This window comes from Hypanus sabinus, chromosome 16 (genome assembly GCF_030144855.1).
Source record: "Hypanus sabinus isolate sHypSab1 chromosome 16, sHypSab1.hap1, whole genome shotgun sequence".
Taxonomy (NCBI): Eukaryota; Metazoa; Chordata; class Chondrichthyes; order Myliobatiformes; family Dasyatidae; genus Hypanus; species Hypanus sabinus.
In genome coordinates, this window is record NC_082721.1 from 38711014 (window position 1) to 38724447 (window position 13434).

The following is a 13434-nucleotide window of genomic DNA, read 5'->3' on the forward strand; positions in this document are numbered from 1 at the left end:
TAGGAGAGTTAGTAAGGGAATGGGATTACTTTATGAGCTGGCATAAACTTGATGGACTGAGCAGCCTCCTCTGTCAAAAGGAAATATGGAAATCAATGAGGTTTAGATAATGGAGCAGGTGAATTAATAGAAAATGAATGGCTTTGTACTTTCACTTCAGCAGGTAATGTTGGAATATCATGAATAATATGTGGTGTTTATGCAATAGAATTAATGAGTTTACTTTCTAAGTTCAGTTATTTTGAAGATAAGTTCAGTAGAAGTCTCATCAACTGTGTTTCTCCACAAACAAATTAATAATAATCAGTGACAAACTTTGCTTTCTATTATTTGAAACAAGAAGTATAAAACTTGTTTCTTACTTTCCTGCAGAAGGAACAGATGGCTCTTTTATCTTCTAAAGCTGTGATTTCAGCTAGCCCATGTCTACCCAACCGATTGCTATCTCTGATCAGAATAGCAACTCATGGCTATACAGCCTCTGCTCAACAGGAAGGCAGAAACTGGGAGGCTGAGGGGAACTGACCACATTTTACACATGGAGCCTGCAGAATGGTAACAATCACCTGTTAAGTTGAAGTTCTTAAATGGAGGAGAAGCAATGGTAAGCTCACACAAAAGGAATCATTGAAACAGGGAGAGGGAGGTGCGATTATACACTTACCTCATTGCTTCACTTAAATCTTATTTCTTTTCTTCTAGCTCTTAACAATAACATCAGTCATTTTATACATTAATATTTCTCTATGGAGCTTTCTCTCTTTGTGATGTGTGTCCTGGCTGTTTTGTCCAAGGCCTTGGCCAATCCAGTCATAAATGAGGAATGGGAAATCTGAAAGTGGAGTTATGGGAAGAGCTATTCCAGTTTGATAAGAAATACGGGCTGTTATTCTCCTGAAGCACTGAGATGTCATTGCATTGTTTTTGGGGTAGTTTGGGAGTTCTGATGATTCTACATGTCTATTGTCAGCTAATGCTCTTCAGTTGAATGTAAAGAAATCCATTTGAAGAATAAATGTCTCCACTGCAGTTTAAATATTTAACACCAAGCAATGGAGGCAATTTGCCACTTGTACAATCAAATTTGTAAGACCAAAAAAAAAAATAGCCATGTCAGCAAAGTAGCCCGTCCTGATAGGTCATCAAGGGATGAGTCTAGAGAGACCTGGAGATGCATCAGAGACCTCCAGCATCTAACCTGCTGATGCCTAAAGGACTGAAGAGATCTCCAAGTTTGCCAGTGAATGGCAAATTTGAATATCACCAGCCATTTTTATGTGATATTAGTGCATCCACTTGCTGTTAGCATTTTTTAAGCCATGAGAATTATGTGTTTAATATAATGTTCTTAAGGAAAGAAATGGTCATAAAGCTGTGTTCACTTCCCAGTTTATGAAGCCAGTTAATAAAGTAAGGCATTAGGTGTTATTAAGACCATAAGACCGTAAGACAGAGGAGCAGAATTAGGGCATTTGGCCCATAGAATCTGCTCCACTATTCAATCATGGCTGATACTTTCTCACCCTCCTCAACCCCATTCCCCGGCCTTCTCCCCATAACCTTTGATTCTATGTCCAGTCAAGAACCTATCATTCTTTGCTTTAAATACACCCAACAACCTGGCCTCCACAGCTGCCTGTGGTAACAAATTCCACAAATTCACCACCCCCTGACAAAGAAATTTCTCCACATCTCTGTTTTAAATTACACCACTCTATCTTGAGGCTGTGGCCTCTTGTACTAGACTCCCCCAGCATGGGAAATATCCTTCCATATCTACTCTAATTAGGCCTTTTAACATTCGAAAGGTTTCAATGAGATCCCCCCCCCCCATCATCCTCCTATATTCCAGCGAGTACAGACCCAGAGTCATCAAGCATTCCTCATATGACAACCATTTCATTCCCAGAATTATCCTTGTGAACTGCCACTGGATGCTCTCCAATGCCAGCACATCTTTTCTTAGAAGAGGAGCCCAAAACTGTTCACAATGCTCAAGGTGAGGCCTCACCAGTGCTTTAGAAAGCCTCAACATTATATCCCTGCTCTTGTATTCAATCCCTCTTGAAATGAATGCTAACATTGCATTTGCTTTCCTCACCACTGATTCAACCTGCAAGTTAACCTGTAGGGTCTCCCAAGTCCCTTTGCATCTCAGATTTTTGGATTTTCTCCCTGTTTAGAAAATAGTCTGCACACTTCTTTCTACTACCAAAGTGCATGACCATACATCTTCCAAAATTGTATTTCATTTGCCACATTCTTGTCCATTCTCCCAATCTGTCTAAGTCCTTCTGCAGCCAGCCTGTTTCCTCACCACTACCTGCCCCTCCACCAGTTTTCATATCATCTGCAAACTTGGCAACAAAGCTATCCTTTCCATCATAAAAAGAAGCGGTCCTCACACTGACTCACGTGGAACACCACTAGTCACTGGCAGCCAACCAGACAAGGATCTTTTTATTACCACTCGCTCCCTTCTACCCATCAGTCAATGTTCTAACCATGTTAGCAACTTCCCTGTAAAACTATCGGATCTTAACTTGGTAAGCAGCCTCATGTGTGGTACCTTGTCAAAGGCCTTCTGAAAGTCCAAATATACAACATCCACTGTATTCTCTTTATCTATCCTACTTGTAATCTCCTCAAAGAATTCCAACAGTTTCGCCAGGCAAGATTGATTTTCCCTTAAGGAAACCATGCTGACTTTGTCCTATCTTGTCCTGTGTCACCAAGTACTCCACAACTTCATCCTTAGCAATTGATTCCAACATCTTCCCAACCACTGAGGTCAGGCTAACTGGTCTATAATTTCCTTTCTGCTGTCTTCCTCCTTTCTTAAAGAGTGGAGTGACATTTGCAATTCTCCAGTTCTCTGGCACCATGCCAGTATCCAAAGATTTTTGATAGATCATTGCAAATGCCTCCACAATTTCTAACACCACCTTTTTCAGAACCCTAGGGTGCAGTTCATCTGGTGACTTATGTACCCTTTTTGAGCACCTTCTCCCTTGTAATAGTAACTGCACTCACTTCTCTTTCTTCACACACTACAACATCTGGCACACTGCTAGTGCAGTGCAGATGATGCAAAAATACTCATTTAATTCATCTGTCATCTCCTTGTCCTCCATTATCATTTTTACAATCTCAGTTTCTAGTGGTCCTATATTCACTCTAATTTCTCTTCTATTTTTTACATACTTGAAAAAGCTTTCACTATCCACTTTGATATTGTTTGCTAGCTTATTTTCATATTTCATCTTTTTCCTCCTAATAATTCTTTTAGTTGCTCTCTGTAGGTTTTTAAAAGCTTCCCAATCCTCTATCTTCCCGCTAATTTTTGCTTCGTTGTATGCTCTCTCTTTTGCTTTTACATTAGATTTGACTTCCCTTGTCAGCCACAGTCATACTATTTGCCATTTGTGTATTTCTTTGTTTTTGTAATTTATCTATCCTGCACTTTCCTCATGTTTCCCCAGAAACTCAGGCTATTACTGCTCTGCTGTCATCCCTGTCAGCAGTTCCTTCCAGTTTACTTAGGCCAACTCCTCTCTCACCCACAGTAATTTCCTTTACTCTACTGAAATACTGCTATGTCAGACTTTACTTTCTCCCGAGATTGTACATTAGCCTTATCTCAACATACCTTGTGCAGGAAGAAGATCAGGTAGTGTGGCTGGAAAACCTGAAGAAGATCCAAGCTCACAGTATTCAGTATAGTCAAGGAATTGCTTCCTATGAAATGGAAATGAATCAGTTTGGTGATCTGGTGAGTAATGTTTTTAACCAATATCCAGGTTTCTTGCTTTGATGTAAATTATTTTCTGGATTTTGTTCCCCTGTTTTCATGCCATATTCAAGATGTCAATACTTCTGCTGTTCTTTCTTTCATCTTGATTTCTGGGAATATATTTGGAGACTGGTTTATGTTTCTTGCTATATCTCCTGCTATATTTCTGCTTTAACACACACAAAATGCTGGAGGAACTCAGCAGGTCAGGAAGCACCTGTGGAAAGGAATAAACAGTTGATGTTTTGGGCCAAGACCCTTCATCAGGACTGGAAAGGAAGGGGGAAAGAAGCAAAATTAAGGAAATAGGGGAGGGGAACAGGTGCAATGCTGGCAAATGATAGCTTCCTCACCCACCTAAATTCTCCCTCACCTACCTACTTTCTCCCTCACCTGGCCCCACCTATCATTCCTTTCCACAGATGCTGCTTGACCTGCAGAGTTCCTCCAGCATTTTATATGTTCTTCTCTAGTTTTCCAGCATGTCTTGTCTTTACATTATTCTGGTTTAGTTTTTGTGGCTGGTACAACCTTATAATTTAAAGTTAATCATTAAAATTTCACCTACTATTTATATCTTTGCCTTACTAGCATTGTATATCTTGCCAATTTCTTCCTTATGAGAGTAGAAACCAAGAATTCAATAATTTCCTTTGATAGATTTTGGCCCTTTTTCAGAAATTTTATCCATTGTACATCTAAGATGAAATATCATTGTTCTGTTATGTACAATTTTCTTTGTGAATTTTGAGATTATTGGAGCAATATGAATGAGTTTTGCATAAACAAATAGATCTTGGCTTTTTATACTTTGTGGAAATAATCTTGTAATTATCATTTCTTCTAGACATCCACAGAGTTTCTTCAGTTGTTCACTAACCTGAGGTTGTACGAATTGGCAAATTACACCAATGAGGTATTATTTGATGTTGGACAAAAAGAACTGGATGAAGTTAAAGAAGTTGATGCTTTGCCCGCAAAAGTAGACTGGCGTACTAAAAACTGGGTCACACCTGTAAAGGATCAGGTACCTTTGCCTTTTCACAATGTTTGCTCCATTAAATTATGCAGAACAGTTAGTATGTCGGAGTTAGTAGGGGCTATAGAACGATTCCTGTTAAATATTTTGTCTCTGAGGGTTTTACAAGGCACAGGTGATTTATTGAAGAAGTTGTGCTTTACCCTTAAAAACAGACTGGCATTAAAACTTCTTTGAGTACATTCTTCTTTGATAAGGTACTGGCACTGAGATAATTATAGTATAATTAGGTGAAAAATTTTACTCCAAATTGCATAGAGGTATAGTTTCATGTTAACTATTGAACTTCAGTTTTATAACTCCATGACCTTTGGAACCTCCTAATGTCCACATTCATCTCTAACATTGTGGTTATATAAAGATATTGAAGGAACTTCAGACACAATATAATCAGAACTGATTGATGGGGAATTTTAGACTTTTAAATCATAGAATTACATGCAGGGAGAAAACATGCTGCAGTGGTCTTGAAATGTAGTAGGAGATGAATAAGACAGAAAAAGAGAGGTGAGTAGAGTGGTATAGTTATAGTGGGAATAGGGTGCTTGATTTGCAATCCAGAGGTCTGGAAGAATGTTGCATGGACACGTTTGAATACCACCATCACACAAGAGGCATTTCAGGCAGCACTAAACTGATAACAATGAGTAATCTGGAATTTTAAAAAAAATCCTGCCCCTGAATTGCTTGAAGTGGAAGGGACCTGTCTCTCTCAGCTGCCAGGCCTGTATATTTCTCCTGGTACTTACCCCTTATCTTCTCTCTGATAAGGATGAGCATCCATGATAGGGAAGGACAATAAATCTTTCCCCTGCAAATGATGTTTTTTGAACAAATAAAAGGAAGTGGATTTGGAGTCTGGGTTCTCCTAGACCAGGAGGATAATGTGGATTGTAATGTTTTGCCACACTGATGATCTTGAGAAACTGCAGGAAGCCATACGAGGAATCTACTACCCACGTGTCTTCCTCTTTCACCATCGTCACCTTACACTTTTCTTGTTCTCATCTCTTCGTGTGCGGCTTCTGAGGGCTGGAGTTCTGTTGCAACAGCTGGCTGGGTGGACCAAGGCTTTTGCTTTGCCATTGTTCAATGTATTGTTTTTAAACAACTGAAAATGAATCAATTCATAGGAAAGTGAAGAGTATGAAATAAAGTAATTAGATGAACAACTTTGGCGCTTCTTATCCTCATGGGAGCAATTCCTACTACTCACACCATTATAATTCAACACAAGTAATAAACTTTGACAATTTCTAACTTACCTGTTTTTCCCTCAGGGCCACTGTAATTCCTGCTATTCATTTAGTGCCATTGGTGCTCTGGAAGGACAACTGGCTAAGATAAAGCAGCAACACGTGGAATTGAGTGAACAAAATATCATTGACTGTTCTGCAAATTATAAGAATTATGGCTACGGGGTGACTTGCCATATCGTGCCTTTGAATATGTACGTTATCACGGCATTCAGACTCGTAAATCATGCCCATACAAAGGAAAGGTACATTCAATATCTAACTGTTTCCTCTTCATGTAATTTAATGCAGCTGATGCAGCAACCTCTGGAGACGTTCCAGTTTAACGACAACATTTAACAACTTCTGTTTTCAGAAGTCAGTTAATCTTGAATGAAATCATAATCAGAAGCCACTCTAAAAGTTTGGAGCTGAGATGTCATTTATCCCTATAGTGGGTCAAGCACTTGATTATCACTTTCAATAAGTGGTTCTGTATAAATTATAGTATCATTCAGTAATGCTTATTCCCTCCTTAATCCTCTGCAGTCCTGCTGATGGCAGTAAGAAGTTCTAGGAATTAGAAAGTGACAACGAAGGAACAGAGGTATATTTACAAGTCAGAAAAGGTTATAACATGGAGTAGAACTTACGAGTGTTGATATTCCTTCTCACCAGTAAACTTGTGTATTTGTTAGGTGTGTCAGTGTAGCTGAGGTGAGTAATTACAGTGTATTTTGTAGGTGGGCTACACTAAACTAGTGGAGAAGTGGATGTTTATGAGGAAGAGTTTGGGAATTTTTATGTCTGCATCTTGTGGGAGTAATAGAAATCATCAGCAAGGGTTGGACAATGAAAGAATGGAGGTTTTTGTCCAATACAATGTGAAGGATTTTTAAGTTCATTGAAATTATTATTTATCAGTTTGTTAATCGTACATTTATTTTGTTTAATTATAGAAAAAACAAATGCTTATTCAAGAGCAATAAGAGTGTCACCAGAATTAAGAAATCCAGACAGTTTATGAACAATAAAGATAAAAAATTGGCTCAAATGGTTGCAGACGTTGGACCAATTTCTGTACTTGTTCATTGTTCACATAGTACCTGGAGGTTTTATAAGTCAGGTAAAGAATCTTGTAATGTTCCTTCACTGTCATTCAGATCCCATTCCCCAATTATTCTTCAGAAGATGACTAGGAAGGAGAATGGAGATGTAAAATATTTTCAGAGTCTGGATTTTTTATCATCATACCACTGCCTTCTCAAATTACATTTGCTCTTTGACTAACCACTTTTACTCTGCAGCCTCTCTTTCATTCATTGAAATCGGTCAGTCCTTTATTGAATGGTCCCTAATCTGACCACAAACCTTCAGCTTTCTCTTTACAAGAAGACAGATACATAAGAATATAGGAGCAGAAGATGGCCACCAACCTCCCAAGCATATCCCGCCATTCAATGAGGTCAAGGATGATCTATGCTGATCTCAACTATTCTGCTGTGCCAGTGTCCCGTAACTCTTAGTTCTCAATCTTTCAAATATTTGGCTATTTTAAATGTGGCAGAGAATTCCAGATATTTATTACCAGCTGAGAGAGGGAATTTCCACAAATCTCATTCGGCTTTAAATGACAGGGCAGATGGGGCTAGCTTGGGCTGGATGAGTTGGGCTGAAAGGCCTTTCTCCCTGCTGTAAGATGCTCTGACTCTATCTGCATTATCAAGCCCTTTTTGTATGTGTTGGCATGTGGCCAAGTGGTTAAGGCATTCGTCTAGTTATCTAAAGGTCGCTAGTTCGAGCCTTGAACTAGCCTTGAACCTCTTGGCTGAGGCTGCGTGCGTGTCCTTGAGCAAGGCACTTAACCACACATTACTCTGCGATGACACCAGTGCCAAGCTGTATGGGTCCTAATGCCCTTCCCTTGGACAACATTGGTGGCATAGAGAGGGGAGACTTGCAGTTTGGGCAACTGCCGGTCTTCCATAAAAAAAAACCTTGCCTAGGCTTGTGCCCTGGAAACTTTCCAAGGTGCAAACCCATGTTCTATTGAGACTAACGGAGGCCTACACACACTACACAGAGTCGTATATGCTAGAATAAGTTCATCATTGTTCGAAATGATGTTGGCCTTGACTGCTAATTTTTTGTGATTCAAGCACAGAAAAATGTACCTCCCTTTGAACTTCACTAATTTGCAGTCTCTCTCTAGTTGGATAACAATCAGCCTTTTCATTCTTATTGAAGCACATAACCTCACACTTCTCCACATTAGTGATTCTGGGACAAAACAACACATGGTTGTACTCAGGCTTCACGACTTACTTGAACATGATTTGAGATATGATTTTGGAACTACCAACATCAGCAATAATTCTGGTTGCTTTGCAGGTATCTACGACAATGTAAACTGTGACAAAAAGCATATTGTTCATTCAGTTCTCTTGGTGCGATATATAGATCGAAACCTAAAGAGTTACTGGATTGTTAAAAACAGGTAAATAACTACTGTGGTTAAACACCTGTCAAGATGGTACACTTCTAAATCCTGGTTATTTTATGAGAATGATACTCGTACCAAGAGCCTGGGATTCGATTTCCCAATCAAGGGTAGATTAAGATACAGAGACTTCACCTGAGTTGAAATTTTGTGGATCATATCAGAATCCATCTATTTTTCCACAGTAACTTTTACAGCATTGGGAAATATGTAACTTGTCCGCCTACTGTTTAAAGCTGTTTGACAAAATCCCTGACCTACCAGGTATCCTTTCATTCACATGAGCGTTCCTTTTCATGGAAACATCTTGCTTTGTTTTGGCTCATTCGAAAGTGAAATCTGGTTCGCTGGCTGCCTCTGGTCAACTTCAGATCAATCTCTGTCCAAATGCCAGGTAATGCTTCACCCTGTCTTGTGCTGACATGAGAGCTCACTGCATTATCCAAGCAGCTGAAACCTTTGTCCTGCCCTTTGAGGGGCAACAATCTTTGGCCTCTGTTGAATGGGCTTTCATTGGCTTACAACTGATCTATGGACAAAAGTGAAATTAAACAGAATATGCTACAAATGCCCAACCTGTCAGGTAGCATCTGCGGAGAGAAAAATGGAGTTAATATTTCAATTTAGACTATTCTAATGGAAGGTCCTCAACATGAAACATTAACTCAGTTCCAGTATGTTGCTGAAAACTCCTAATAGCTTCTGAATTAACATATTTTTAGTATCTGCAGATATTGCATTGAACTAGCTATATCATATTACCTTGACATCTCTAGAATTTCAATGACCTAGCCATTCTTTCAGCATTTGCATCTAAAGTCCATTCAAGCAAATTAAAAGAAAATGCATGCTTGGCATAAATAAACAAAAAGAAATGTAGAGTTTTCACTTCCAATGTGTGTAGAGTAGACTCAGATAATTACGATTGTTCTTGTTTTTTTATACAGCTGGGGAACATCCTGGGGTGAGAATGGTTACATGAGAATTATTACAGTCAAGAACATGTGTGGAATTAACTTTTGTGCTGCATGTCCTGAAATCTGAAGATTTTAGACTTCAATAGCAAGAATGATTATTTTTAGAGGATAAACCATCTAGAACTTGATTGATATGAATAACAATGTTGTAGTCTTTCTTAAATCTCTGTGATGATGACTCATTTGACTTTAGATGGTAGTTGAACGTGAATCCCTGATGATCAGCATATGTAGTTATGTTATTTATTTTTCAAAACCTTGTTCACCTATTTTGTTCATGTAATAATGAATGTTTCCGTTAGCTTCTTGTGATCAATGAAGACACCTTTAATTGAATCTGATTTTTGTTGTCTACACTCGGTGAGTGAATGAGATAGCTGATGCAATAAGAGAACAAAGAAGAGTTTTAATGAGTTTCATGTGAGTTGGAGGAAAACACCGCCATATATCCTAGTTTACTCTCACTAACACTTCGCTAATAAGCAGTTTCCTTCAAGGCCAATCTTTTTTCCCACTTCAGTAGCTCCCTTGGCACAAATTTTCCCCTACTTGCCAATAAATCCATCTACTCCCATCCCATCAATAACAATGAGCACTCTCTGGAGTCTTTCCCATGTTCCCTAATCTCCCCAACTCTTGCGTTCAAAACAGCCAACATTAACACCTCCTCAGGCCCGATAAGCTTCTTCTCAGGAGATCCCAACTCTGATGTTCTTCACAGCCAGCAGCACCAATCCTCAGAATTCACAAATCCATGGTAAAAGGATAGATGGGAAGATTTCTAACCTAGAATATTTCCATAGATTTGTCTAAATGTTTATTTCTGTATAACTCCACGTCCATGTATCACTATGTCATTTTTACATATTTGTTTGCAGAGTGCTCTATCAGTAGCATACCAGATTCCTGTAAAAAAATACTCAGCACTTTGGAATTATAGAATAAGAAACTGGGTTAAAATCACATCGAGTAACAACTCTTTCTATTTGCTCCTCAATAATTAAATGACTGCTAACCAAAGTGTGTCAGCAATTGTATAGCCATTGCAAAGGGCTTGGGTGCCTGACCATTCATATCACTGAATCAAACATTCTTCAGAAGTAATGTAATTAATTTTTCTGTCTGAAGTCCAAGAGACTGAATCATCCAACTACTTTAGTAATTGGTCTGCTGCTGGAGTAGTTGAATGCATATACTCCAGCTGTAAGTAGGCCTAGGGGAAACTGAGGGCTGGGCATGATCATAAGAGCTAGAGAAGGCTGTTGGACTTGAGAAAGAAGCCAAAGAAAGCTGATAGGGTGAGGAGGAAGATGGTGCTGCTGGATCTATTATGGGAGATGCTTACTCAGATTAACCTAGCTGGGTATGGATTCACATAAAGCATAAAAAGCATGGCTCAGAAATTTGCCATTCAGTCCAATGTGCCCATACCGGCCAAAATGAACCAGATTCATCTCACTGCCCAGCTCCTGGGCCATAGTCCTGCTCTTCATAGCACTTGGACTCTTCATCTCATACAATGTTTTGATAGGTCTCAAAATATCACTGGTGCCATACAAAAAGAGCATTTCACACACCAATAAAATATACAATCAGTTTGTAGACGATACATTTTGAATCAATTACACAGTTAGAGTTCATATGGCAGGGAAACAGGCTGATTGATTCATTGAGTCATGATTCATGCCGAACAAGATGTCCATCCAAGTTGCCAGCATTTGGACCATAACGCTTCGCAAGCTTTCCAAGAAGGGTGAAGAAGAACTTCATCAGGCTCTTGTGTGGATTAGAGAATATAGGGTGTAAGGAGAGATTGGATAAACTTGGATTATTTTCTCTGCAGTGTTGAGGACTGAGGGGAGATCGGATATATGTATGTAAAATTAAGAAACACAAAGATAGTGTACAGAGTCAGTCTTTATCCTGAGGTGGAGTTGTCAAGTATTAGAGGATATTGCTTTGAAAGTTGAGGGGGAATGAGATTTACAAGGCAAGTTTCTACACAGAGAGTAGTAGTATCTGTAAACCATGGAAGTGATGAAAGCAAATACAATAGCAATGTTAGAAAGGTATTTAGAAAGACACATAAACAAGTAGAGAGTGGATGGATACAGGCCATGTGCAGGCAGATGCACAGTTTATATTGGCATCATGGATGGAAGGACCTATTCCTGTGTTGTATTTTCTATACAAGATAATTGCAGATGTGTCAGGTGTATTGAATTTAACATGGCCGTATGAACCAAAGATGCAAGTTGTGTTTTTCCAATTGTTTCTAGATACAGAGCTAGTTGTTGTTGGACTTATGATATTAAACAAGTTATGATGGGACTTGAGTTGACACTGGTGCTGCATCAAAGTAAGTTCCAGCATAGCAATAAACTGTACAATACAGTTCCCTGATGAAGCACTTTGAATTAATTACATCATGAGAAATTAAATCTATGAGAGATTTGCTATATTTGTCACATGCAAATCGAACCATTAAAACATATAGAAAAATGCTTTATTTGCATTAAATCCAATCCATGAGGGTTGTACAGGGTAGCCTGCAAATGTTACCACTCCTTCAATGCCAATGTATCATACCTACAACTCACTAACCCTAACTGTACACTTTTGGGAGTGTGGGAGAAACCCAGAGCACCCAAAGGAAACCCAAGTGGCCACAGAGGGGAAACACAATCTCCTTACAAGCAACAGTGGAATTGAACACAGGTTGGAGATCATTGTCACTGTAAATCAATGTGTTAACCACATATGGAACAAATGTGGAAGGCGAACAAAGATGCTTAGATTATTGAGCCTATTAGAATTAAGTATAATTTCCAACAAGGAGAAGTCCAAGTGCATTTTCTGGCGGGGGTCTTTATGTGCCATATGAGACACAGAGAACTGAATGAATGAATGAATGAATGATTTTGTTAATTTACAGGGAGTGTAACTAGAAGAATTTCAAAGGGGTGTGTTTTCCAAATTTAATGTAAATTGGAAATTATTTAATGGAAAATAACAGAAAATGGGTTTGGGAGAAACAGAATGAGGCTACTTGAAATTATAGTATTACAATTTTGCCCATGGGTCCAGAGTACCATTATTTAACTCAGTTAGTGATAGGGGGATTGTGATTTGGCTCACTTCTCCAACCTAGACCACTACCAAGAGAGCAGTCCAGGCACATGAATGGGGTCAAATCACAGCTCTTGGTTCATACACAAGCAAACCTATAAGCAAAATCCTCAGTATTGATCAGTTACAATCTAGTCTCACTGGAGATTTTTTTGCTTGAAGGGTGAACATTTCTGGTCCCCTACCCTGTGAGGTACTCGCAGTATCTATCCTGAAGGCTCCAGTAATGAAGTGCTGCCGGCAGATCACCACTGAACGAGGAGCCCAACAGCCCTGCTAGCTAAGTACACCCAGTGGAATTAGGGAGATGCCTGAGCAGTTTGCAGTCAGTTCCAAACCTTCTTTGTGAAGTATCCTGATGTCAGTAGAATGCCCCTTTATAATCACAAGTATAGCAAAAAGAAAGCCTGCTAGACATTCAGTTCTCTGAGAGGATCATGACAGGTTGTTATCTGGAGTTTCGAGTCCCAGTTTATATCAGGCGATTATATCTTGAACTGTGTTTCTGGTGATTGTGAATTTTGTTCAGAGGAGCTTAATACAAATGTTTAAATTGTCATGAGTTCACCTGGAAATAGCTGAAAGCTCTATTTACCACAAGTAAGATTGATCGTAGATCATGTCTTGTTAAAAATAAAACATACAATGCAATCCTGCTTGTTCCCCTAGAAATCAGAAATCTGCCTGTCTCGACCTTGAACATATTCAGCGATTCAGTCTCCAGTGCAGATTTCCAAAAATTCTTCACCCATTGAGAGAAA

The 13434-nt window shown here is 39.1% G+C and overlaps 1 pseudogene; it reads left to right on the forward strand.

Moving 5' to 3' along the window:
* Positions 1-746: 746 nt before the first annotated feature.
* Positions 747-9611, forward strand: LOC132405820 (procathepsin L-like; annotated as a pseudogene).
* Positions 9612-13434: the final 3823 nt, after the last annotated feature.